At 38.8% G+C, this 26,041-nt stretch overlaps 1 pseudogene; it reads left to right on the plus strand.

The window, feature by feature from the left end:
• The first annotated feature begins 16,021 nt into the window (after window positions 1-16,021).
• Window positions 16,022-16,770, plus strand: LOC138241191 (uncharacterized; annotated as a pseudogene).
• The last annotated feature ends 9,271 nt before the right edge of the window (window positions 16,771-26,041 follow it).

The following is a 26,041-nucleotide window of genomic DNA, read 5'->3' on the forward strand; positions in this document are numbered from 1 at the left end:
TAGTCCAGCGGTCTAGTAGAAAGTCTCTATGCACAGAGGGTGACAGCAGGTCCGAGAAAGTCACTCTTTAGGGGGAAGAAACTCAGTTTGCTTCCAGTGTAGTGTCTTTTAAGACAAGTGGTAATTGGTCGAAGTTTAGTAGGCATTTCAGACCCATGAGGGGTTACCACACCCTACAGGTTCCTGATTGGTTGGTCAAGGTGAGAGATGAGTAACAATGACCTCTGACATCTAGAACTGCAATCCAGATGTTCATAAGAATCTCACAGACAGATAGATGCCAGGAATGACCATTGATGCTGATAGCCAGGCATTGCTGGGCACATCCCCATTTGGGAGCTGCTCCTTATCTGAGAGAAAACACCCTAAATCAGAACTGCGTGAATAGCTTCTCTGTGGCTGCACCACAGTGATGAGAAAGAGAGATGGAGCCTCATTTAGGAAAGCACACTAACACATAATTCTCTCTTATTAAAAAGCATTGCTGCTACATTAAAACATATTCCATATTGCGTTTGTAGCGGCATGCTTATTAATAGTAAAGGAATTAAGTTTGCTGCTCCCTTGCCAGTCCCTCTCTCCCGCATCTCAGTGGTGCAGGACACAAAGAGGCCATTCCACTTGGTTCAGATTTAAGGTGTATTTCTAGCTGATAGTTTCCTGATAAGGAACAACTCCCAAGGCCACCCTAATAAATGGTCATCTCTGACGCCTTACTGTCTGGGATATTCCTTGGGAGAGTCTCATCCCAGGTTGTTTACAACCCTAATGTCAGAGAGCATTGTTACTCATCCTCCACCTCGATCAGCCAATCAGGAATTGGTAGGGCAGGGTAACCCCACGTGGGTCTCGAATGCCTGCAAAACTTTCAACCAATGAAGGACTGTAGTTCCTCCAGATAAAACATGCAGTACAGGACCCCGAATTGCCCCTCCAGGACATTCTCAGACTCATCTCGGACAATCATGTGACGGCCAGTGTGTCCGAGTGCCAGGACTTTACTTTGAGAACGGAGGTTCCCCGCGCATAACCAAAGGATCCGCCCGAGGTTTGCCCAGCAGCAAGTGTCATGAACTCCTGGTTCCCCACCGCGAACGCTCGCCTGATCAACGAGTGATCTATGGTCTGAAATGTCGACAGCTGAATCTCAGATTCAGGACTAGAGCTACATCAGGAACAAACCGGTGCTTGCTACATTACAGTGCTCATTACCACTACAAGGACAATAGAAGTTTTTTTTTTTAATTTTTTAATTAGTGAATGTCAAAATGTTTCCAAACCGTCCACTTGTTATCCTTTAGCTGCTTAGTTACACAATATCATATTAAGGTAACTTTCAAGTGATGTTAAATCACTACATCGTTTATCTTTTTACAATAACAGCAAGTGGTGTTCTTACTATAATATTATTATTATTATAATAATAACATCACTTTATTAACCCTTTACAATTTCTTGCTTTAGGAATTATCTTTTCGCATACCCCAGCTTGCTCTCCATGAGACACACAGATAGGGAGAGAGCCTGGGGTCAGAGCGTAGGGTCTGCCATTGTATGGCGCCCCTGGAGCAGTTGGGGTTAAGGGCCTTGCTCATCATTGGGCTTGTGGGATTTGAACCAGCAACCTTCCAGCCACAGGTGCAGATCCTTAGCCACAGAGCAACCGCTCCGCCCTGATATATATATATACTTAGCAATAGATAAAACATCATAATTTTACCTGAAGTACAGAATATAAGCTTAATAATGTTAGAACAAACATATTAAAACCAGAACCCACTGTAAGTTACCAAGTTAAATACTTTGATGCATACAATATTAAATTATGATGAAGGTGGAAGGTTCTGTACTTTTGTCCAGCTGAGCAATCTTGCTTTTATAAAATATACAGACTTTTAAATGTTTAATGATTAAAATGATGTAATACACAGTTTGAAATTATTAAAACTCTAAAGAGTATACAACTTAAATTCTTATTTGGAAAAATTTGTCCCTCAACAGTGACCGGGATTTGAAAACATTTTCTGGCAACAGCTCAAATACTGTACACGAGACGTTAAGCTTTATTAGCTCCACCTGGTGGTGGAGTACAGAGTTGGTGACAGACAGCAGCCTTTGGGAGCACCTGTATTTGAAAAACTTGAGTATTAAACAACTTATATTGCTGTGGCTTACATTGCAGACTCTCCTTTCCATAATTACAAGCTATCAGACTGACTACTTTCAAAACATTTCATTTATAGTGACAGACAGATGATGAACCTGTAGCCAGGTCTGTTGAGTTTCAGAGTCTGATTGTTTAATATCCCACTATTCTATACTTTTTGCCTCTGTACATAGTCTTTACAGTGTATTGCCCCTGGGTAACCATATGCAAATATATAATTGTATATCTTTTTTATGACTTTTATCAAACCATTTTTAAACATAAAAAATGTACAGCACATGTGTACTTTTTGTCTTTAAACTAGTAGTCACATCTAGCATCAGCCAAATTCTAGGACAGTACATTCCTATCTTTTGAAAAAAAATCTTCTCATTCCTGATGAAATGTCTTTTTGAATGTTTGTGCATGTATTACTGGAATACAAAATTTGATGCATTATCAAATCCCGTTCTATTCATGACAGTCTACACGCTATGTACACAATGCATGGCAGCATGCATAGTGTCAGCAGTGCAGAAAAATGTGAAGCTGCATGTCTTCAGGTATTCACACATAGTAAGCAAGTATTTCTTGAGGAAGTGTAAAGAATGACCATCCTTAAATCTATTTAAAGTTGCAAATGCACATTATAAATTTTTAATATCATAAGAAGGTGCATCTGCAAAATCAGTTGTTAAGAAAAAATATATTTTTTACTTTATGACTGAAAATATATTAAAATACATGACTTGACGTGCTCCTCACTAATGCACATGTTGCACCTTTTAGATATGTTTCATAATTTGAGTTGGAAACAGAAGCCTAAATTATAAATAGTAATCTCACAGACAGAATATATTCCCTGCTAATTTAATTCATTTATCATGTCATATTTTATTACATTTCTAAGAAAATCAAACTAGTTTGCTGCAAACACATAAAACATTTAGACATTTTATAAGTATAAAAACATACCCAGCTCCAATCATGCTTTCCCTTTTAGTAACAGCAAGGCTCAAAACTTCACCGATATCAATTCTTCCACTGGCTGTTGCCATGTTTTCATTTTCATATTAACTGAGAAATCCTCCTTCCAGTATACACCATCTGTTAACCATTTCTGAAACAAACAACAATAGGGGAAATAATGGTGAAATCTGGATTTGGTTATCACCAACCTCCAAACAATCATTTGTGCTATTATGAATTCTAAAAATTGCTTCAGAAATCATAAAATCAAATAAGGTGTCAGTTTGCCACCTTGCTCTTCAAGTATATTTCTATCAATCTTCCATCAAGTAGAGACATTCTAATCCTAATGCAGTAACAATCGTTTTGGTACAAGTAGTGTTCCTTTTTCCTTTGTACATTACTTCATGGATTAAATGAAGCAAGTACCGCTTTCAATTGCCTGGACAAATGTTTTATTTTTTAAAGTTCACATTGATAGGGAAACTGTTTAAGCAAATTTTGGTTTGGGAAAGAATCACTGATGGAAACTGAATGCTATGTTTTAACTGAAGAATAGCACATAATTTATTATTTGCATTTATTATTTACATAGGAAGTGTAAGGCTAGCAGAGAGAAGATGCTGATTCCACATGTCAGAGTTGGTCTTTGGCTTAGGAAAATATGTTGGGGAGGATGGGAACCACAGGAACACTGATGGAAAATGGTTATGAACAGTTGAAGTCTTAATGCTTTCAAACCCAGCATCACACCTTTCTGGAGCAGCAGCGGAGGATGATGAAGGTGGCAACACAGCAGAGGTCAATATACAGATGCAGCGGGCGATACCGTATTATTTTCCGGTACGCTGTACGCAGTCTACCGTGAGTTACCGGTAAATACCGCTAGTTACCGGTAAATACCGCTAGCAAAATAATAGTATCCGGAATTTCCGCAAGGTGGAGCTAATAAAGCTCAACCTCTCATGTTTGAGCTGTCGCCATCAAAGTCTTTAACAAAGATATTACTAATAGTATTAATAATGAATGACCTTGGACAAGCTGTAAGTGTAAACTCAAAGTATTGCCCTGGTCCACATTCTTTTTTTCATTGACCGTCTTTGTAAAAGTAACACCACAGCATTTCGCAATCACGCATTTTTTTCCAATCATGCAAAGTACAGTAATTTTTGAGAATCGATTCACCATGCCTTTCACATGCTCATAAAAGAGATTGATTTAGGAACATAAACATATTACCGTATGCAAACTGTACTGTATAAAGTATGTATATGTATATTTAATGTCTTAACTGTGCCCGTTTAAGTATTGAATATTTATATGGAATTTTATCACTGAAGGGAAATCTTAGTTCCTGAGCATAAAAAGAATAGGAGCATACTGCAACACGTGTGAAGGCCATAAACGATATTAATTTTGGAACATAAACATACAGTATATGGCTGGTCTCCGTACTTTAAAGAAAACATACACAAAAAATGGTTTCATTATGACCAGAATCGGTCTTGAGATATTTTTAACTTGATTTACAGTATTTGAGAGGTATGTCTTGACACTGATACTACGTAAATACTGCTCACATATTTGTTTCTAGGTTTATATTATGCATTTCATACGGTCAAATTACTTTTGAGCAACTGATAAGAAGTGCGAAACGGTATGCCCAGGGCGTTCTAGTTTTCGTTTTGTTTTAATGCAGTGCAGTGGATTGATTAGAGATATCAAGAACATACAAGTCATTTTTTAAATGTTGTAGTTCGTCTTGTAAAAATGTTACGAGTACATCATCTGTCAACAATTACACAGGTTCTGTTTCCATATTGCGGATTTTGGTTACGTAATATTATTTTCTAATTTCACGTTGTGAATATATGATTTGGGCAAACAGAGCCGTAAAGAAGTGCATTATGGGTTGTTGTTTTGTTTTTGCAGTTTTATCTAGAACAAGCGATGCTTAAACCTTTGTCTGATTCTTGTGAAACTACAATTAGGAGGTACTGGTATTCACAAGGTAGAAGGTGGTGTTTTCAGGGGCCTAAAGGGAAACTGTTATACCTAATGATTAAATACTTGATGAGGCATTTTTTTACTGCATTGTTTATGTATGATCTCTGTATCTCAGCTGAAAAGCTGAGATAAAATAAGATGTATGCATCTAAATAACTGGATCTCAAATAGCAGACCTTATGAGCAATACTGTGTGTATTTATTTAAAATATTTATAGCTCATCTGGAAAGTTGTTGGGGGAAAAAAACTGAGGTGCTGAAACAGTACAATTAAACACGCTCTGCAAAAAAGGGGATGGTTGTTAGGTCAGCTTCAGTTTTACACGTACAGTACACATTTGATTTCATTAAAATTATGAGGTACCCTGTATCTGCAGGACTCAAGAGGCTCTCAGTCATGTCACTTTGTAGTTGATGTCTCCTAGAGGTTCCTAGATTCTTATTGTAAATAAAATGAACAGCATACAGTGGCACTTTTTCAAAAACGGGGAACAAATTTCAACATCCGACTGCACCGAGCACACAAATATTGGTTCTAGGCTCCTGAATCACCTTTGGTCCCTGGATCATTGCTTTTAACCATTTACACAAGGTTTTTACTTTAAGCACTTTCACAGCTCAACATAAATGGACCTTCTGGGGCGCAGGCTTTAAAGGAGCTTTTTAAAAAAAACAGACATTGCCTTTCCTGTTATAAGCTATTCTTTTAGCATATGACAAGCATGCCCTTATTAAGGCAAAATCCTCCTAAACATTGGAGAAATAACTCTAGAAGTTCAATTAAAACAGAAATGCTTCAAATCACTTGGGATACAACAAAAAAATGGCGTATCATAAAGTGTGTTAAAAATGTAGTTAGTTTGTTTTCATACCTTAGATTATAATAAAACCTCACCATTTAACACCATTTACACTCAATTTAAACACAAGGTGTCTTTAGCCCTCTAAGCTGGTTCATACAGAAATGTAGAGAACCAGGCTCAGAACACACAGCTTCATTAGCGAATACATATGCAGGACAACTAGAGAACACGTTTTACAGAGGATGGATTTTTAGAAACATCCCATCAGTGACATCACTGAAGTCAACTCCTAGGTAACTGTCGTGTGGATAGTTTCACAAGAATCAGACAAAGGTTTAAGCATCGCTTGTTCTAGATAAAACTGCAAAAACAAAACAACAACCCATAATGTACTTCTTTGCGGCTCTGTTTGCCCAAATCATATATTCACAACGTGAAATTAGAAAATAATATTACGTAACCAAAATCCGCAATATGGAAACAGAACCTGTGTAATTGTTGACAGATGATGTACTCGTAACATTTTTACAAGACGAACTACAACATTTAAAAAATGACTTGTATGTACTTGATATCTCTAATCAATCCACTGCACTGCATTAAAACAAAACGAAAACTAGAACGCCCTGGGCATACCATTTCGCACTTCTTATCAGTTGCTCAAAAGTAATTTGACCGTATGAAATGCATAATATAAACCTAGAAACATATACGTGAGCAGTATTTACGTAGTATCGGTGTCAAGACATACCTCTCCAATACTGTAAATCAAGTTAAAAATATCTCAAGACCGATTCTGGTCATAATGAAACCATGTTTCGTGTATGTTTTCTTTAAAGTACCGAGACCAGCCATATACTGTATGTTTATGTTCCAAAATTAATATTGTTTATGGCCTTCACACGTGTTGCAGTATGCTCCTATTCTTCTTATGCTCAGCTACTAAGATTTCCCTTCAGTGGTAAAATTCCATATGAATATTCAATACTACAATGGGCACAGTAAAGACGTTTACTGTAAATCTTTCTACGACAGGCAACGAGTGCCCCTGTCGGTCAACCAATCACGTACCGCGGTACCCCGCGTCATCTTGCGTCACGATGCGCAACGCCGTAGCCAATTACCTCCGGTACGTGTCTGTACCGCGCACTTTGTAATGGCTGCATCTGTATGCTGGCCCAGAAGTGCAGGGGGTGGCCTAGGGAAGCAAATGGGGCCTGGGGACAACCCTGAAATGTTCATCACAATCTTTAAGAGAACAGTGGAAGCAGCGGGATGGCCCGAGAACACCTAGGCACATCGTCTTACCCTGATGTTAATGAGGGAGGCACAGAAGTCAACCACTGAAATATCTTTACAGTATTCCACTGATTACAAGAAATTGAATAAGGGCATTCTGGCCTGGGTAAGCAGGACTCAGAAGGACAGCACCAAAAGTACTAGAGCTTAAATGTCACTGCTAGACTTGGATGTATACATTTGCCAGGCACCTGCTACATGCTGGACATGGCTGGCTGTGCCCTATAGAAATTAAGCCAGAAAAAATGCTTCCTAGGGTCATCCTGGAGCAGTTTACAGAAGGAACTGCACCACCCATGTTTGTGTCAAAACTCACTGCCATAACACTCTGAATGAGTCTTGTGAACAGGAAGAGAGCTATTGACTCTCAAATGTCATCTGTTCAACACACCAAGGGTGAGATCACCTCCCTGGAGGAGACAAAAAAACTGACAAACCTTTCCCAGTCATGAGGGATCAGCACACAGAAACTTCAGGTGCCTAAAACACTGAGAAGACCTACCCTGGGGTACATGGCCCCATCATTCACACCACTCTAAACCTGAGTAGATAGCTAGTAAGGCATAAGTAGTGTGATAGTGCTGTGGAGCCGAGCCAAAGGTAAAGTACCCACATTATGATTCCCAGTGATCCTGGGAAGAGAGTTGGTAGGTTTTTGACTAAATTAGTACAATGGGTCAGTGCTGGATGAATGATGTCTATGCAACAAAAGGAACCAACAAAAAAACTGGACAGCACTGACAGCACTGAAGAAGGAAAAAGCACAAGTATGCTGGGCAAACGTTCCATGAGGGGTGTACTTTTAATGGCACTGAAGAATTTTGGCTCTTCCTCTCTTTAACACCCTGGCCAAATACGAAGACAGTACATACAGTTAGAATTCAAACTGAATTAAAAACTACACATCCCAGTTAACATGGCAGTGCTTGTGATCCTTGCGTTTAACCAATGAAACAGGGCGAAAAATTAGTCACATGACTTTAGAGCCGAGTTTCGAAAGCTAAACCTATCAGCAACAAAGCGAAATTTACACGATAGGCTACGTCAAACTCTGAGTTACACGACTGTGTGTGTCGCTTCAGCCACTCTTATTTCGCTTTTTAGTTATGGAGTTGGGAAGACACCCCCCCCCCATTCTCTCTGGGTGCCTGACATGTTGCCATCTTTAACCATTCTGTGTCCAAATTGCAGTAGGGAGAGACATGTATGAAAAAAAAGTTAATTCCAGCTACAATACAAATATATTTTTGTCGTAAGAGGGAGCAAAACATTAGTATTTACTGCTAGTAATTAGTGTAAGATTTATAGTTGAAATCTGAGCCTAAATATGAAGTTAAAATCTCTACAAACAAAGCAATGTAGGAAATGCACACATCTAACACAGTGCCTGAGGCTTTTTATACAGTATATCATGTGTGCCGCACCTAAGAGTATGACGGCAATCTGAATAGTGTACGAAGTAAATTATTTTCGCAGTAATTAATTTATTTACATAGCTTTGCATACAGGAGTTTTGCGGAGGGGGTCTTGCCACCTGCCTGAAAAAAAGATAGTAAAATGTTTGAATGCCAAAAGATGTTCTATTTTTATTTCTGTAGAAAAGTTGATACCATTTCCTGGACACCCTGTCCCCCATCAGGGTGCTGTGCCCGGGGAAAAATCTGTAGGGGGGCGTCTTAACTTCTGAGGGGGGCGGCGATATTTCAGTTGAAATGATGCCGTATGTTGCAGTTACCCAAATGAAATCTCGCAACTATACCATTGATTGGTGCTTCGTGATAGAAGATAACGACGAGCAATCTGGTATTTGCGATGAAGTTCAGTTTCACATTCATCATATTGCCTAGAGCTACAAAAGACCATATGCGTTCATTTTTGCAGCTACATTGATGGTAACGAGATTCTGAATCGTTAAGAAAAAATAGTTGTAAAACCAACAGAAAGCACAGACTGCTATAACTAGTCTTATTTAAATAATGGTTTTAAGTATAAGGATAAACTACTGCAAGGAATCAGTCCACCTGAGCAAACAGGATCGTAATGTTGACACCCAATAAGGACACTGAAATGTGCCATTCCTGGACGGATAGCCCTCCTGCACATCAAACAGTCCGAGTGACTGTTAGTGTCAATTAGTGTTATCTGACCATTGACAAAGTACAACATTTTTTTAGGGTGCAGGTTAAGTGAAAGTGTTCAAAAATCCTTTTGCCCAAACTGAGGGGGCGACACTCCTCCCTCTCCCTGTGACACCAGGCCTGTCCCCATCCTATTCCATATTGTCATTATATATATATATTATAACACCTTACAGTGACCGTTTCTTTACTAACTGCATACCTTACAGTTGCACATCAGCACACAGCAGGGGAACATTGTTGCGATGAATTATCAATGTTAAATTGCAACCATAATATCGACAACATTGATAAACGCATATATTATTGACATTGAAAACATATCTAGCACAGTATCTTTTCCGGTTATATATCACAAGCAATAAATGGCAAATAAAATAGTGTGAAGGTGAAGATCGCACAAAATCAACTACAAATGTGGGAATTTTACATTTTTAAGATTATAAATTGCAGGTAGCACATTAGCAACACTACAATAATGCTAATATAACAATAGTGTAAGAAAATCCTGACCTAATTCCTTTCAAATGCTGATACAAAATGTGAATGATTTCAGAGTTTCAGAAACAGGTATTGAGTCTCCTGATGGAGATCAGAGATGAATTGAGGTATGTGGGAAGGTGTACAGAACCGTTGGACTCCCAATTCCACATCAAGAGGCTGAGCACAATGGAAGAGTTCTGTACACACGAGCGAGCCCTTGCTGCTGGTATGATATTATATTCTCTCTGTGGTGTAGAAAATATTCACTACTAGTATTCTAGGTTACAGATAGGTCATGATTTGACAGCCTACATCTGATTAATAGGATCCATCTCTTGGATAGTTTCTTATGTTTTAGTTTATAATGTATTGCTTATCTTTTAATGCCAAAATAAAGTGTTTTACATAAAGTTCACATAATGTTCTAAAAAGTTACTTTTGAACTTTGAAATATGGTTGCTTTGTATTCTAAGATTTAAATAGTGCAGAAATGTGCAATGGCCATGTGTAATGTGTGTCTGATTAGTTGATTAATGAAGATCCAGCTTCTAATATTATTTCGAATATAATATTATTTCTAGATAGACCAACTTCGGAGAGTAGGTGGCAGTGATGTCAGAGTGTGTTCAGAGTGTTGTCAAGGTATTGCTTATTGATTTTTTAAATGTTTTTACATTACATTTTTACTTTGTTCAAGCTAAAATATCCACAAAAACCACAAATTTTAGCTTAAAGATACCTATGTGTTAACCACTTAATTTGCAAGGTGTAAAACAGCAAAATTTTCTTTTAAAATATAAAGATTACAGTAGTACATTCAATCCTAAATATTTGAGTAAATAAACGTTGAGTGGAAACTCACTTGAAAAATGTCTAAGCTCAGTGATAATTTGGTTTTCAGAATGAACTGATGATGGAATTCAACTTTGCTAGCACAAACCGAAAAGATCAACAACAGAAGAGGGGCCTGGGAGACACAAATCTTTCTAGAGCAATTAAAGGTACTCTTATCCTATATTGCACTTTCAAACTTTGTGTACTCTTTAATTAGGACAGACTTTATTGCTCAATTACTATGATGCAAGCTAAACTTAATACATTGATTAAGCTTTGAGCTTAGTAAACCTTAATGGTTCTTTTTTGAGATTATATTCAAGAAGAGATTAATCATCATTTATTTGAGTACTTATATTATAAACTTTTGCCCTAGCTGTGGTGCTGAAGTCCCACCAAATAGCAACAGAAAAAGAAATAAAGGAGCACACAATGCGTTGTTTGAAGAATGCGTATGCAAGGCAGGGGGCCTGGAAGTCTGGACACTGAAAATGTTAAGTTGCTGGTTCTAACTGTTAGGACAATTAGACAGGGCTTTGCAAATGGTGAACAGTCAAAATCGTCTTAACTTCACATTGTAATAATATTTTCTTGGAAATATAGAAGTTGTACATTTTGAAACTTATATTTGGAATGAAAAGTGTTTTTGAGTTATATATTAGCATGTTCATTTAATTAGTTTGTGTTTGTCTTTACCTTATATATATTGCCATGTTACTAGAATTTGTAGCTGAAGTTTACTAGTTTTTTTATGATGATTAGCCATATGTTGATTACAATATTGTATATAATGTATAATTTGAACAACATATTTTTCAGGTGTGAATGATTGTAAATTTTCAGAATAATTTCTAAACCAAATCATTGGCTTGATTTACTAGTTTCTACACCGATAAAACCTATTTTTAATGCATAATAGACCTTTAACCATATATGTATAATAGTCCTCTAAACTTATTCGTATAATAAAACTCCAACCATTTATGTATAATGAACACATACTCCTAGATGTATAATTGACATATAACAATATACGTATATTAGAATTTCATTCTAGACCAATTACGGACTTCATTTATACGTCTAAGGTATGCGTTTAAAAGACATATATTCTACATTTTTTGCCCTCAGGGTAAATCCTTTTGGACGTCTCAAATCAGTTTCGATCAAGGTCTCCAAAATGAACAGGAAAAAAGTATTTTCAGAGAGCAATTACGGGTTTATGTAGAATAAGTGATTAGATTTATAAATAATCTAATTTCTTATTCATTTAAACAGTGAACTTTCAGCTGCAAAAGATCGCACCAGAGACAGCACTATCTTTGCTTGTCATTGATGTTCAGGAAAGGGTGAATGAAAAAAGTCATGTCAAGTGCAATAATTTGGTGATAAATGATAACAGTTGTAGGACAGTTGTAGAGAAAACTTAAGCTTTTTAAGGCTAAAACTGAAATTAAGTCTACAAATTAAGGCAAATGAAAACTTGGGACGTTAAAGTGCTAGAGAAGTAAATAAATGTAAAAATACAAAATTGCAAATAAGCAAAAAGATTTAGAAATGGAGCAGGTGTTACTTTGAAATAAGCAAACAAAAACAAGCCATGACTAGACATAGTACAGAAGAGGGATGCAGCAAAAGCTTAGATATACAAAAACAAATCACAGAAAGTTGTATTTACAAAAGAACGTGCAAACATGAAAGATATGGCAGAGAGTGAGGGGCATGAATAATTAGTGCAGGGAGGTTCTGGCAGGGAGAGTATGAAGGTTTGATGGGATAGAGAGTCACAAAATTAGCACATAAAAAACAGCAATTTGGTAAGAGAGCCTTATATGAATTAATAGCAAAGATGGTTTCATGGAGGGCTTCTCAAATAGTTGGGCATTCAGGTGAATTGCCACGCAAAAGGATTTGTAAATATATCTTGTTAAAGCAAGTCAGTTTTTTGCAGCACATAAAATACATTTTTCCAAGAAAGTAATTTAGCCTTTGTCACTAATGATACCAATTAAATAAAGACAGAAATATAGAAATCTTAAGATTTTTTATTCAATGTTGGTAGCAGGATGAACTGTCAGTTTGAGCTAAGCGTATATTTTGTTGGAGAGTTGCTGCAAGATGTTAAAAATGATAACAGGTATTTAGAAATGACTCATTTCAAGAAGAGGAATTTCAGAATAATTATAAATCTAGCAGGATAGAGAAAGCACAGAAAATAGGTAGTTAAATTTATTAGATTCATATGCAAAGCCATTTAGAAAAGAGGGTGTGAGAAGCGTGACAAACTAGTATACTTAAGATCTTTTTTTTCTGAACCACGGAAAATCTGATCATGTTTCTCTATAACAATAATAAAACAATTTATTTGCTCTGGTTCCACCGAGAGCACTCCTGCGTTTTGCGAGTCCTGCGGCATGTATAGCGTAGACTGTTCCACCAACAAATGTATTTAATTTTAAATGCCAGAAATGCTTAGTTATAGTAGAGTTGGAGGACAGAATTTCTTATTTTGGAGGGATGCATTAGCATACTATTAAATATTAAACAGACTAAGGGATGGATAGATTCAGCTCAGTCGGAGCTCTCAGTCAATTCAGAATTGGTTGCAGTCCCTCCCGGCCCAGCTGTCTCCAGCTCAGTGCCGGCAGCAGCAGCAACCACACACGAGCCCTGGGTCACATTCAGACGGGGGTCTAAGAGCTCAAAGACTAGACCTCCTGCACACCAGTCACCAATCCGACTCAGCAACATTTCTTTGCTTTAGGCAGCGCGTCTGTCGATAAGGTGCTCATAATTGGTGACTCGATAATCAGGAATGTTAGAATTAAAAAATAGCGGTCTCTGTAAAATGCTTCCCTGGGGCCAGAGTTTCTGACATTGAGGCGAAAGTAGACACATTTTCCAGCAATTAAGTCACCACCTTGGTTGTTCATGCTGGAACTAATTATATAAAGTACCAAAAATCAGAGGTGTTAAAGAGCAACTTAATTTCTATGTACAAAAGATCACAAAGAAAATGTCGGAATTTAATTGTGTCTGGTCCCTTACCTATCTTATATAGAGGGGATATACCCTACAGTAGGTTATACTCCCTAAATCTCTGGTTAGAGACTTGGTGTGCATCCAATAGAATAACACTTATTAATAATTGGGACATTTTTGGGGAATGGCCTGGCTTTTATAAACGGGATGGTCTTAACCAGAGGGGATCATTAATTCTATCCCAAAATATAGCAGAGAAGTTGATTCCTCGACTACTAAGAGCACCACCCAGGCCTCAGCCATGAGATCCTAAATCACGTGTTGTCTGTACTCCCACCTCTAGTTCACCTCCTGTACCGACCCAGGTTCTCTACCACATGGCATCCCATCAACCACATTACTATTCAGAACCAGATATGAATGTGAATAGACATAGTATTGCAACTATCACTAGGCTTAGATTAAAATTCAGACGTTCCTTTAGGGGCTCCTGTGTTGACAATTTAATCTCCATTCCACTGGTAAATCTAAATCAGTTAAAACATGTTAAAACATTAAAAATGTTTGCCACTAGGCAAGAAATCAGTTCTGGTTAATGATATGGTGCTTGACACCAACTCTGACCTGTAACTACTAACAGAAACCTGGTTTAGGCCCACTGACACTATTCCTTTAGTTGAAGCCTCACCTAATGGCTATACTTTTTTACAAAAAGCTCATTGCTCAGGGTGTGGAGGTGACCTAGCAGCCATCTTCAGTGAGTCTCTGAGAATTGAATTAAAAACTATTAATGACTTTCACACATTTGAAGCAATGCTCCTTAAAATAGCATCCAAATTATCTATATACATTCTTTTAGTGTACAGACCCCCAGGACCATATGCATTGCTTCTTGCCAAATTTGGTGAACTGCTCTCTGATTTAGTTATTAACTTAGACAAAGTTGTAATATTAGGTGACTTTAACATACATATGGACATCCAGACAGACACCTTCAGTTAAAATGTATTGTCTCTCCTTGACTCTGTAGGTTGTAGTCAGCATATAACAGGACCAACACACATATACAATCATACACTAGAATTAATTATCATTCACAGAGCTGATATTCATCATGTACTAGTTCATCCCATTAATGACTCTTTTTCTGACCACTCCTTAATTTCTTTTAAGATTCGACTGCCCTTGATAGCTGCCAAGGAGAAGACTATTACAACTCGACACATCAACAGGGGTACTTAATTCAATTCCATGAACATGATGAACAATGCTAGCTTCATCTCCAGTAATAATGTTCACGAAATCACACATAATTATAATACAGTGGTCAGACAGGCTCTTGATGAAATTGCCCCGTTAAAGACTAAGGTAGTCAAAACGACTAGACACTCTCCATGGTATAATGATCACACTCGATCCCATAAGTAGGAGTGCCACAAACTAGAGCACAAATGGAGGTCTACTGGTTTGCAAGTATTCAAGTCGGCATCGACTAATAGCCTGCAACAATATAAGAAAGCCCTATATAGAGCTCGTTCAGCTTACTACTCTGAACTTATAGATAGCAATAAAAATAACCCTCGCTACCTATTTAAGACAATAGCTAATATAACAAATAAGACAGATTCTATAGCATCATCTAACTTTAGTAGTGACAATTTCATGAACTTCTTTAACGATAAAATTAATATCATCAGACTTCAAACACAATCAAATAAGCCGCAAAGAGATCTGGTACAGACACAATATGAGCACCAGTCAAATTTGGATCCTTAGCTTCTAAACAACTACAGGCCTGTTTCAAACTTCCCATTTCTATCTAAAATTCTTGAGAGAATAGTTGTGGCCCAGCTGCAATCATATCTGGATTCAAATAATATACTTGAGAAATTTCAGTCTGGTTTCCACCCAGGCCACTGAAACTGCATTAACAAGAGTCGTAAATGATGTTCTCTTAGCTAATGATGCAGGGAATGCAACAGTGCTTGTGCATCTAGATCTTAATCCTGCCTTTGACATGGTTGACCACTCTGTTTTGTTACACAGGCTTGAGTTTGAGGTTGGCTTATCTGGAACTGTCCTCAAGTGGTTTGTTTCATATTTAAGTATTTTTTTTCATTATGTTTAAATATCTAATAATTGTACTGCTTCATCAATGTCACCACTTCAATTTGGGGTACCACAGGGTTCAGTGCTGGGACCAATATTGTTCTCTCTTTACATGCTGCTGCTAGGTAGGATAAAAAGAAAACATAATATTAACTTTCATTCATATGCCGATGACACGCAAATATACATTTAGTTTATACCAAACGACAACTCTTCTATTATCAATTTAGTTAATTGCATTAATGGCAAAGATGTGTGAAATCTTTTTGTTACTTAACTCTGATAAAACTGAGGGTATGTTGTTTGGAGGAAAAAATACTGATAGGACTACTATAACTTCAGCACTTAACTAAGAGGATTTAAAATTTTGCCTCAAAGACTCAGCACGTAACCTAGGCATCATATTAGACACAAGACTCTCATTTAACTCTCGTGTTGAAACACTATAGAAAACATGCTTCCTACAGTTAAGAAATATCGCAAAACTAAGGCAGTTTCTCTCCACTCAAGACACAGAGAAATTAATACATGGTCTTGTAGACAGCAGGTTAGACTAATGCAATGCCCTATTATCAGGGAGCACCCACCACTCTTTCAACACCTTATAGTGAATTCAGAATGCAGCAGTTAGAATTGTTACTAGGAGCAGAAAGTATGACCATAAAACCCCCATACTTAGCTCTCTTTATTGGCTTCCTGTCAGGTACAGGGCAGACTTCAAAATCCTTCTACTTACTTACAAGGCTCTCAGAGGTCTGGCACCTGTCTATCTAATTAACTTATTAATGTTTACCATCCAAGTCGCCTGCTTAGATCACAGAATGCAAGTCTTCTTCATATTCCAAAAATTAATAAAATAACAGTTAGCAGTAAAGCTTTTAGTTACAGGGCCCCTAGCTTATGGAACAGTGTCCCACCCCATATTTCTGATGCCAAGTCAATCTCGGTATTCAAATCCAGACTGAAGACCTATTATTTCAGCCTAGCCTACTCACAATGACTTGAGATGTGCAATAAATAAATAAGAAATCATAATGAGGTAGATGGTATAGGTGTGGTCTGAGGGGCATGGCTAAATGTGTTCGTCAATCGCATTACTTGTGGATAGAAGTTATTGAGGAATCTGGTGGTAAGTGTCCGTATGCTTTTGTATCTCTTGCCTGAGGGTAGTGGGGTAATAAGCTCATGCCTGGGGTGGTGACTGTTCTCTGTGATAGCTAGAATTCTACCACTGCAGCGGTCCTCATAAAGCTGTTTAATCTCGGTGAGACCACAGCCGATGATCTTCTGGGCTATATTGACCATTCTCTACAGTGCCTTTCTTTCTCGAGAAGAGAGGTTGCCGTACCACACGGTGATCCCGTTGGTGAGGATTCTCTAGATGGTGCAGTGGTAGAAGTTTACCAACACAGGTACTGGCATCTCCCATCGCTTGAGATACCTCAAAAAACAAAGGCGCTGCTGAGCCTTCTTCAAGATAGAGTCAGTGTTCACAGTCCGGGTTAGATCTTTAGAAAAGGGAATTCCTAAAATCCTAAAGCTGGTGACTGTTTCCACTTCCATTCCATCAATACTGAGTGGTCTGTGAGTGTGTGGCCTGTGTTTCTGAAAGTCCACTATAAGCTCTTTTGTTTTATTTATGTTCAAGTCGAGGTTATTGCTATGACACCACCTAAGCAGCTGTACGACTTCATCCCTGTTAGTGAACTCGTCATCATCACCGACCAGGCCTATTATAGTGGTGTAATCCACAAACTTAATGATGCGGTTGTTGCTGTGTCTTGCTGTGCAGTCGTGAGTGAACAGGGAGTACAACCTTGAACTCAGACAGCAGCCTTGTGGGGTTCCAGTGCTCAGGGTGAGTGGTGTTGATATTATATTACCTATCCGCACCACCTGTGATTAGGAAGTCCAGCAGCCAGTTGCAGACAGTTGCACATACCTAATCCCCTGTGTTTTGTCACCAGTTGACTGGGTATGATGGAATTGAATGCTGAACTGTAGTCCACAAACAACATTCTCACATATGAGTTCTTAGTGTCCAGGTATTCCAAGGCTGTATGTAGAGCCAGGGAGACAGCATCATCAACTGATCTGTTGTTGTAGTAGGCAAAATTGCAAGGGGTCCAGGGACTCCTTGATGGAGGAGTTGATGCCTGGAGTTGATGCCTGGAGAACACCAGCTTCTCCAGGCATTTTATCACCAGAGATGTTAATGCTACTGGACAGTAATCGTTCAGGCACGTCCCTTTTGCCTTTTTGGGGAGTGGAACAATAGTGTTTTTTTAAGCAGGTGGGGACAATGGACTGCGACAGGGAGGAGTTAAAGACGTCCATAAACACTGTGGTCAGCTGGGCTGCACATGTCCTCAGGACGCAAGGTGGTATCCCATCAGGCCCTGCAGCCTTACTGATTTTAACCCTGCACAGAACAAACTCACCCTGCACACTTGGGGTCTTCTCAGCAGTGCCCGTGCTCAGAGCATCAAAGCTGGCATTGAAATGGTTCAGCTCGTCCGGCAGGGATGTATTGTTCGTGTCAATCTCCTGGCTGTAGCCCTTGTAGCATGTGATTGATTGTAATCCCTGCCAAAGCTTCCGGGTGTCAGTGCACTGCGTTTCAAGCTGCACTCTGTAGCTCCGTTTAAAGCGTTTTATGACTTCCTCTAATGCATACCGTGATTGCCTGTACTGATTCCACAGAATGTGGTCGATCTGTCTTTTATTTTATTGCGAATGTCATTGTTGAACCACAGTTTCTGATTGGGAAATGTCCTAATTTTCTTTTCTGGTACACAAATGTCGGTGCAGTATTTAAAATAGCTGGTGACCGCGTCCGTATACTCATTTAAATTTGTGTCGGGAGCTCTGAATGCGTCCCAGTCTGTACTATCAAAGCCGTACTATTCAACTATGCATTCAACTGTACAACTGTATATTGAACTGTACTATTCAAAACACTTTATTCAGTGGGGCAATTTAACAGATGCCTCAAGCCTTAAAACAAAATCGTATATATTGTAATTAGAATTGAGAATAACAAAGCAGTATTCCACTGAAAGTACAATAATGTCTGGTGATTATTAAGAGTATTAATTTAATAACAATAATTTCAAGCCTCTTGTATCTTTTTTCAGTCGATTTTTTCAGATGTTTCAGATGTAAATAACTTTGTAAACAAATGACACAGAGCCTGCGACCTACAGGTTCAAAGATCAGGATTTGTGAAAAATTTCACAGCTTTTATTTTAACAATATCTAGTACCTGGTTGCATTTTTAAAAACCTTAGTCTGAATGAAGCGGATCCCAGATGCAAGTGACTTCATAACATGAGAAGGCATTATGCTATATTTTTGTGCATCAGTTGAAGCCTTCTGAAGTCTCTTAAAAACATAAAAATGTAACATAATATTGTGTGGCCCGATGGACAACTGATTCTTTTAATTTTAAATAAAATCTAAAATAATAATAATAATAATAATAATGATAATAATAATAAACTTTATTTTATATAGCGCCTTTAAAGGTGGCTTCTCAAAGCGCTTTACAGGATGACAATAACAATAAATAAGAAGACTACAACAATAAATAAGAAGATTTCACAAGACAGGACACAATTATAATTACAACAATACAACAATAACAATAGAGGAGACCGTGGAAGGTGGTATTAGGAAGAGCAGAGGGGTGAAGAATGGAACTAGTTAAGTAAAGCCTTTCTGAAGAAGAAGGTTTTGAGTCTGGATTTGAAGGAGTTTAGAGAAGGTGACTCTCTAATATCCTTGGGCAAAGAGTTCCAGAGCTTGGGGGCATAGCAGGAGAAGGCCCTGTCGCCCATACAATGTAGACGGGCTTGGGGGACAGTAAGGAGGGCAGAATTTGAAGAGCGGAGGTTGCGAGGTGGGGAGTAGGGCGATAAAAGTTCAGACAGGTATTGAGTAGCCATGTAAAGCCTTATAGGTGAGCATGAGGATTTTAAAGTCTACGCGGAATGTGACCGGAAGCCAGTGCAAGGACTCCAGGATAGGAGTAATGTGAACACTTGCACTAGACCTGGTCAGGATTCTGGCTGCTGAATTTTGGACATACTGCAGCTTGTTCAGAGTAGATTTAGATACCCCAGGGAGTAGAGCATTGCAGTAGTCAATTCGAGAGAATACAAATATGTTGATGAGCTTTTCAGCCACAGTTAATGATAGCATAGGGCGTAGTCTTGCGATATTTCTAAGGTGAAAAAAAGATGTTTTGACAGTTCGCTGTACATGTGGGTCGAATGTTAAGCCAGAATCGAATATAACTCCAAGGTTTTTCAGTTTTGATTGAAGCTCAAGTACAGAGCCATCTACAGACAGGGTTACAGGAGTGGCTTTACGAAGTTGATGGGGGGTACCAATAAGCATGACTTCAGTCTTGTCACAGTTAAGATGAAGGAAGTTTTGAGTCATCCAAATTTTTATGTCAGAGATGCAATTAGATAGAATAGAGACAGCCACATCAGTGTCGGGTTTGGTATGGATGTATATTTGAGTATCGTCAGTGTAGCGGCGAGGCTTATTAATAAGAAAGAATTAAGTGTTCTGAGCTTTTCCAAATGGTCCCATCTCTGTTCATCTCTGTGGTGCAGCCACAGAGAAACTATTCATGCAGGCTGATTTAAGGTTTCCTTTGATAAAGGGCAGCTCCCAAAGGGGGATGCACTTAGCTAAGCCTGGCTCTCATGATCTATGGTCATCCATTGGCACCTATCTGTCTAGGGAGTGCCAGATGGACATCAGGACTGCATTCCTAAGTGTCAGGAGTAAGTGACTCATATCTCATCTTGATCAACCAATCAGGGACTGGTAGGGCCGAGTAACCCACGTGGAACACTGATGCCCATGAAACTTTCAGCCAATCAACGAGCTGAAGTTCCTCCAGGTAAAAACAGGCAACACAGAGAGCCTGAGAGATTTTTCTGGAGAGGATTCTGTGGACTATTCTAAAGGGAATTCAAAGGAGAATTCCAGGGCAGGACGGCCCAGGAGCAGAAGGCTCCCAAGGGCAGGACATTCTCGCAACGCGCCTCCTGACCATCCTGAGACTCAGCCCGGACAACCACGGAACGGCCAGTGTGTCTGAGTGCCAGAACTTTCCTTTGTTCTAAGAGTTTAGAGCGGACATTGCCAGAGAGTAACCAGAGGATCCACCTGAGGTTAGCACCAGCAGCAAGCCTCGTGAACAGGTCAGAACTGTGGACAGCTGAATCACTATTCAGAACTAGCTCTTCATCAGGAACAAACCAGTCCTCTTCCTGACTTGCTGGGACCCACAGTCATCTTTTCTCCTGTGCGCAAACTTTGCTAGTTAAAGCCAACACTAACTAGCTGGTCAGTGAGCATCAGCAGCGCACCGTCGCAGGCCGCACAGCACAGCCTGGCACCGAGCCAGAGAGCGTGGATTGGACAGCAACAGCCTGCAACTGTTTCTTTGTGCCCGCAGGAGATATAAATCCACAGAGATTGGATGAGTATTCAACTTCAATGCATTACAGCTCGAGAATTCAATTGTTATCCCAACCAGTTGATATTAATTTAATTCCTAAGAGTTATGTACTTGTTTTGAGTATCTAATGTAGAAGTTGTAACCAAGTCCAATTACAAAATGGTCTTAATGAATAATATACTGTGGTTATTAAAAATCCCAGGATGTTTCTTGAAAAGAGTAGGGGTGTAACCCTGGCGTCCTGTCAAAATATCCCATTGGTCCTTACCAATCATGGCCTCCTAATAATCCCCATTTAGGAATTGGCTTCATCACTCTGCTCTCCTCCCCACTGATAGCTGATGTGTGGTGAGCGTTCTGGCGCACTATGGCTGCTGTCACATCATCCAGGTGGATGCTGCACATTGGTGGTGGTGGAGGGGAGTCCCCATTACCTATAAAGCGCTTTGAGTGGAGTGTCCAGAAAAAGCGCTATATAAGTGTGAGCACTTATTATTGTCATAATTATTATTGAACTGTTTGTTCAATGTACATACATAAATACAAGGAATAGGCAAACATACAGTAGCTGATACTGATCCACAGAGCCAGCATCTTAAGATGTTTATATTTAGAGGCTATTTGTTTGAATAACAAACTAGCTATGGATACTGATGTGGAAAGGCTGTTTCCCTAAGCCATCACTCTAAAAGTTGTCCTCAATGAGTAACTGCTGTCATCTCTTAGTGTGTTTCTATCACTGTGTATAGTTACACAATATCTTTAATTCCATCCATTTTCTAATATCTCTTTATCCAGTAGAGGGGAGCTGGAGCCTATCCCAGCAAGCAGCAGGCGCAAGGCAGAATACTCCCTGGACGTGCTGTAATACAAGTCCACAAAAGGGCAGACACATGGACAAAAACACACACATTCACACGTGGGCCAATTTATTTAGAAGCCAATTAACGTACCAGTATGTTTAGACTGCATGGGGAAATCAGATCATCTGAGGAAACTCATGTGAACCCAGAGAACATGCAGACTCCACATATACATTACCCCAGGAATTGAACCTAGGGCCCCAGCACTGTAAGATAGCAATGCTATCCTCTGTGTTACCATTAGAAATGGATGGATAGGTAGTCATTTTTGTAGTTAAAAGATTTAGATGCATAATTTAGTTTTGAAAGCCACTGGTGCTACTATATTTATTTATTTATTCTATAATTTTGTATTTTACTTATTTTCTGAAAGTCAGATTTAATGTATATTTGAACAAAGTTTTGTAAATTAACAATTATTTTTACAAGATGAGGAACTAAATAGTAATTCTAAGCGTTATTTTTCCATTACATTACAAAGATGCATTATACAGTATAAACATTATATATATCTAAACAGCAAATAATTAAAAATACTGATATTCGAATTGCTTGCAGAGGACATTTTGAAATTAAACGATATGAATTAAAAAAATGTTTAATGAAAAACTGCACAGAACTGCTGAAAACACTAATAAAACAGCATATTATAAATCAAAAACATAAAAAAATTGCAGTTGTCTCTTCTAAAACTCAGATCATACACTGTCTACTCTATTTAGGATCAAAACTCATCTCAATGAATCTCCTAGTGAAGGAGCTTTTAACTTATCTCTCCTCCTGGAATGGATAGCTTTACAATATAAAAATAATTCCATTACAAAATTATAAATATGACGTTATAACAATCTCCACACATTTCAAACAAATAATATTCTTCATTAGATTAAAATAGACATAAATAATTTAAGTGGGTAGCTGCGTCAGGTGTAGGCTGCAAAGGAACAAGTAATAGGTTTATTCCATGCTGAAAAGAGAAGAAAGAAAACACAACGTTCTGGCCATGGAGCCTTCTTTTATCCATTAATGCATGTTATTTAACATTTCATAAAACATTACACATATAATGGTCTACTCTGTCACGCCCTTTGTAGCCAGAGGGCGCTCCTTCTCTGTCCTGTCTCTCATTTCCGGTTCTTTGCTGTCCTTCCGGTGTTTCTCTCTCCCTCTGGGACTATATATTTCTGGGTCTTTCAGTCTGCCGTGGCTTAGCATTGACATTCGGATGTCCTGAAACCCACATAGCACCAGGTCGCCCCACGTCCGTTACCTGAGTGCATAGGTTTCTATACGGCATTCCCTGAACAGCTGAGCCCAGGCTAACCCCTGTCTCGCCCCTACACATAGGGTCTTTTCGCTCTCCAGCCATTCCAAGGTTCGTCCCTTCCAACATCCATGACATACTCCTGATACAGTGTAAATGCATAATACCCTGTGAGACTGGTAATATTAAGATAGCCTTAGTAGCTGTGCCTCAGTTTGAGTTATTAATGGTATTGCCCAGATGGAAGATGCATTTGTACCAGTGCTCAACACAAACACTTAATTTCCATTAGTTCAATAAGTGAAAATATTGAAATCTTCTGGTGTTTCACTTTTTTAGCAAAGATAAAAGCTATTTGTATAAATTCCTATTTTTGCAGTTTATGAATGACTTTACTTTACCTCGTCTGTACACCTAACTTGCCAAGTCATCCCAAAGTATGTATGGCTTCTTAAGTTTAGTAAGTAATTGCCATATTTTTAACTTTGATTAAGAAGTGACTTATTAACTAATAAGGAACAAGTAATAGGTTTATTCCATGCTGAAAAAAAGAAGAAAGAGAACACAACGTTTCGGCCGTGGAGCCTTCTTCAGGTGTGAGAGAGACAGGGCAGTAGGCAAAGGTAAAGTAGCGGGAGAACAAAGGTTGGGAGGGAGGAGGAGTGAGAGGCGGGAGCAGGGGACAGAAAGAGAGCCCAATCAAGAGGTGTGAAGTCAGAATGGGTGCAGAGAGGTGTGAAATGAAACTTCCAATGAATGGAGAAAATTTAAAAGAACAGTAATCTGTCGTTAAGGGAAGGGAGAATGTGTGATCCTAACTGCAGAATAATTTTAGTTTCGGTGGTCTTTCTGATGTATGAGTTCGGAAAACCGTCTTTGAGAACACAGACGGAGAGATTAGTGTGGTCGTGGCCGTCAGAGGTGAAATGAGAAACAATGGGCTTGGAGAGATCTTTAATCTTCACAGCCCTGACGTGTTCTCTGAAGCGGTCTCCGAGTCTCCTTCCTGTTTCTCCAATGTAGATGGCTGGGCATTTACTGCAAGAGATACAGTAAATAAGGTTGCTGGAGGTAGAAGATGCTGTCTGGGTGATCCAGAATTGTCCTGAGGGGCCTTGAATGAGTGTGGTGGTGGCTGTGTACTTGCAGGTGATACAGCGAGCTCTGTTGCAAGGGAAAGTGCCTGGTGTGGATGGTTGTTGAGGGCGGTCAAGGGAGCTGTGAACAAGGAGGTTACGCAGATTAGGTGGTCGGCGATATGAGATGATAGGGCGATCAGAAAAGAGGGCGCCAATGGAGGGATCATCCTGTAGGATGGAAAAGGTTAATGGTCCTGGGGATAGGAAGTGGTGGTAAGGAAGCACCAAGGGAATGCGGTTGTTACGGCGGGAGTTCCTGATCGGGTTGATGGTCCGGGGGGTGTTTTTGGCTCGGGCAAGGGCCCTGTCAATCACACTGCTGGGATATCCTCTGTTGATAAAAAATGAGTACATTTCGAGGGCTTGGTTCTCGAAGTCGATGTCGTCGCTGCATAGTCGTCGTAACCCAAGGAACTGTGAAAAAGGAAGAGAGTTTTTAGTGTGGTTGGGGTGAAATGAGCTGTACAGGAGGTAGCTGTGTGAATCAGTGGGTTTGTAATAATAGAAATCTTGAATACTTTTTCAGAGCAGCATAATGTATCTACCCAATGTTAGATTTTTATACTCCTTAGGTCAAATGTGTCCTTGCAGTTTTTGCTTTCAGCATCATATGACCTACATTTTCCTGTTTCAGGAACTTTATTTCCTAGAGAGTTGCTGAAACATCATACTTTTTTTTCTAGTTTAATGTAATTTTATTTAATTTCTAAGTACTGATGGAAGACACATTTTTAACTGCAAGAACTGATACATTCCAGGACCTGGACTAGAGAAGAACTAGTATTGATCTCAGCCTGAAAATGTTTTAACCTTTGTTCACAGCCCATGGTTAATAGAAAGGATCATCTATCTTTTGTAATGTGAAAGAAATTAGAGCTTGAATGATTAAAGAAAAGCAGCCACAACTGTCCAAAGTGTTTCCCCAGGTTTGCATGTATGCATCATATTAAATAAATAAATAAAAAAATCCTAGGCCTAGTAATCAAACATAGAGTATTGTTTGTTTTTAGAACTGGGGTATTAATGAAGATATTCTGACTGAGGATTTTAAGCAATGAATCAACTTCAACTGGTTTTATCTAACACACTTTTGAAACTGCTTACTAAAGGAAGCCATCAAACAATATTAAGAGATTTGCCATTCAAGAAGCATACCATTGTGTGTTTATGCAATGCAATGTTTGCAATATTGAAACATCATGTAATAGCATATGTTAATTTTTCTACTCTTCACTTTGGAGATTTTATATGAAAAGGATTACCAGACTCTTTATGCTGCTAGTGCATGTTCTAATGGCAAAGATAATCCCACTTTTTTGCCAGTGGAAAGTATTGCAATTTGCAAAATTATGGGGAATTCCACCCACACCAAAGGGAGGCTGAGAGATTAAATGTAGGAGGCTAGGCAATTTGCCTGCCTCTCTTGTATCTTTAAAAGGATTACAGGAAACCTTGAGTACTCCTTTATAAATGTAACAGAAAAACTGGTACTGTGCATGAACAACACTATTTTATAGTTCAGG

This window comes from Lepisosteus oculatus, chromosome 1 (assembly GCF_040954835.1).
Source record: "Lepisosteus oculatus isolate fLepOcu1 chromosome 1, fLepOcu1.hap2, whole genome shotgun sequence".
Taxonomy (NCBI): domain Eukaryota; kingdom Metazoa; phylum Chordata; class Actinopteri; order Semionotiformes; family Lepisosteidae; genus Lepisosteus; species Lepisosteus oculatus.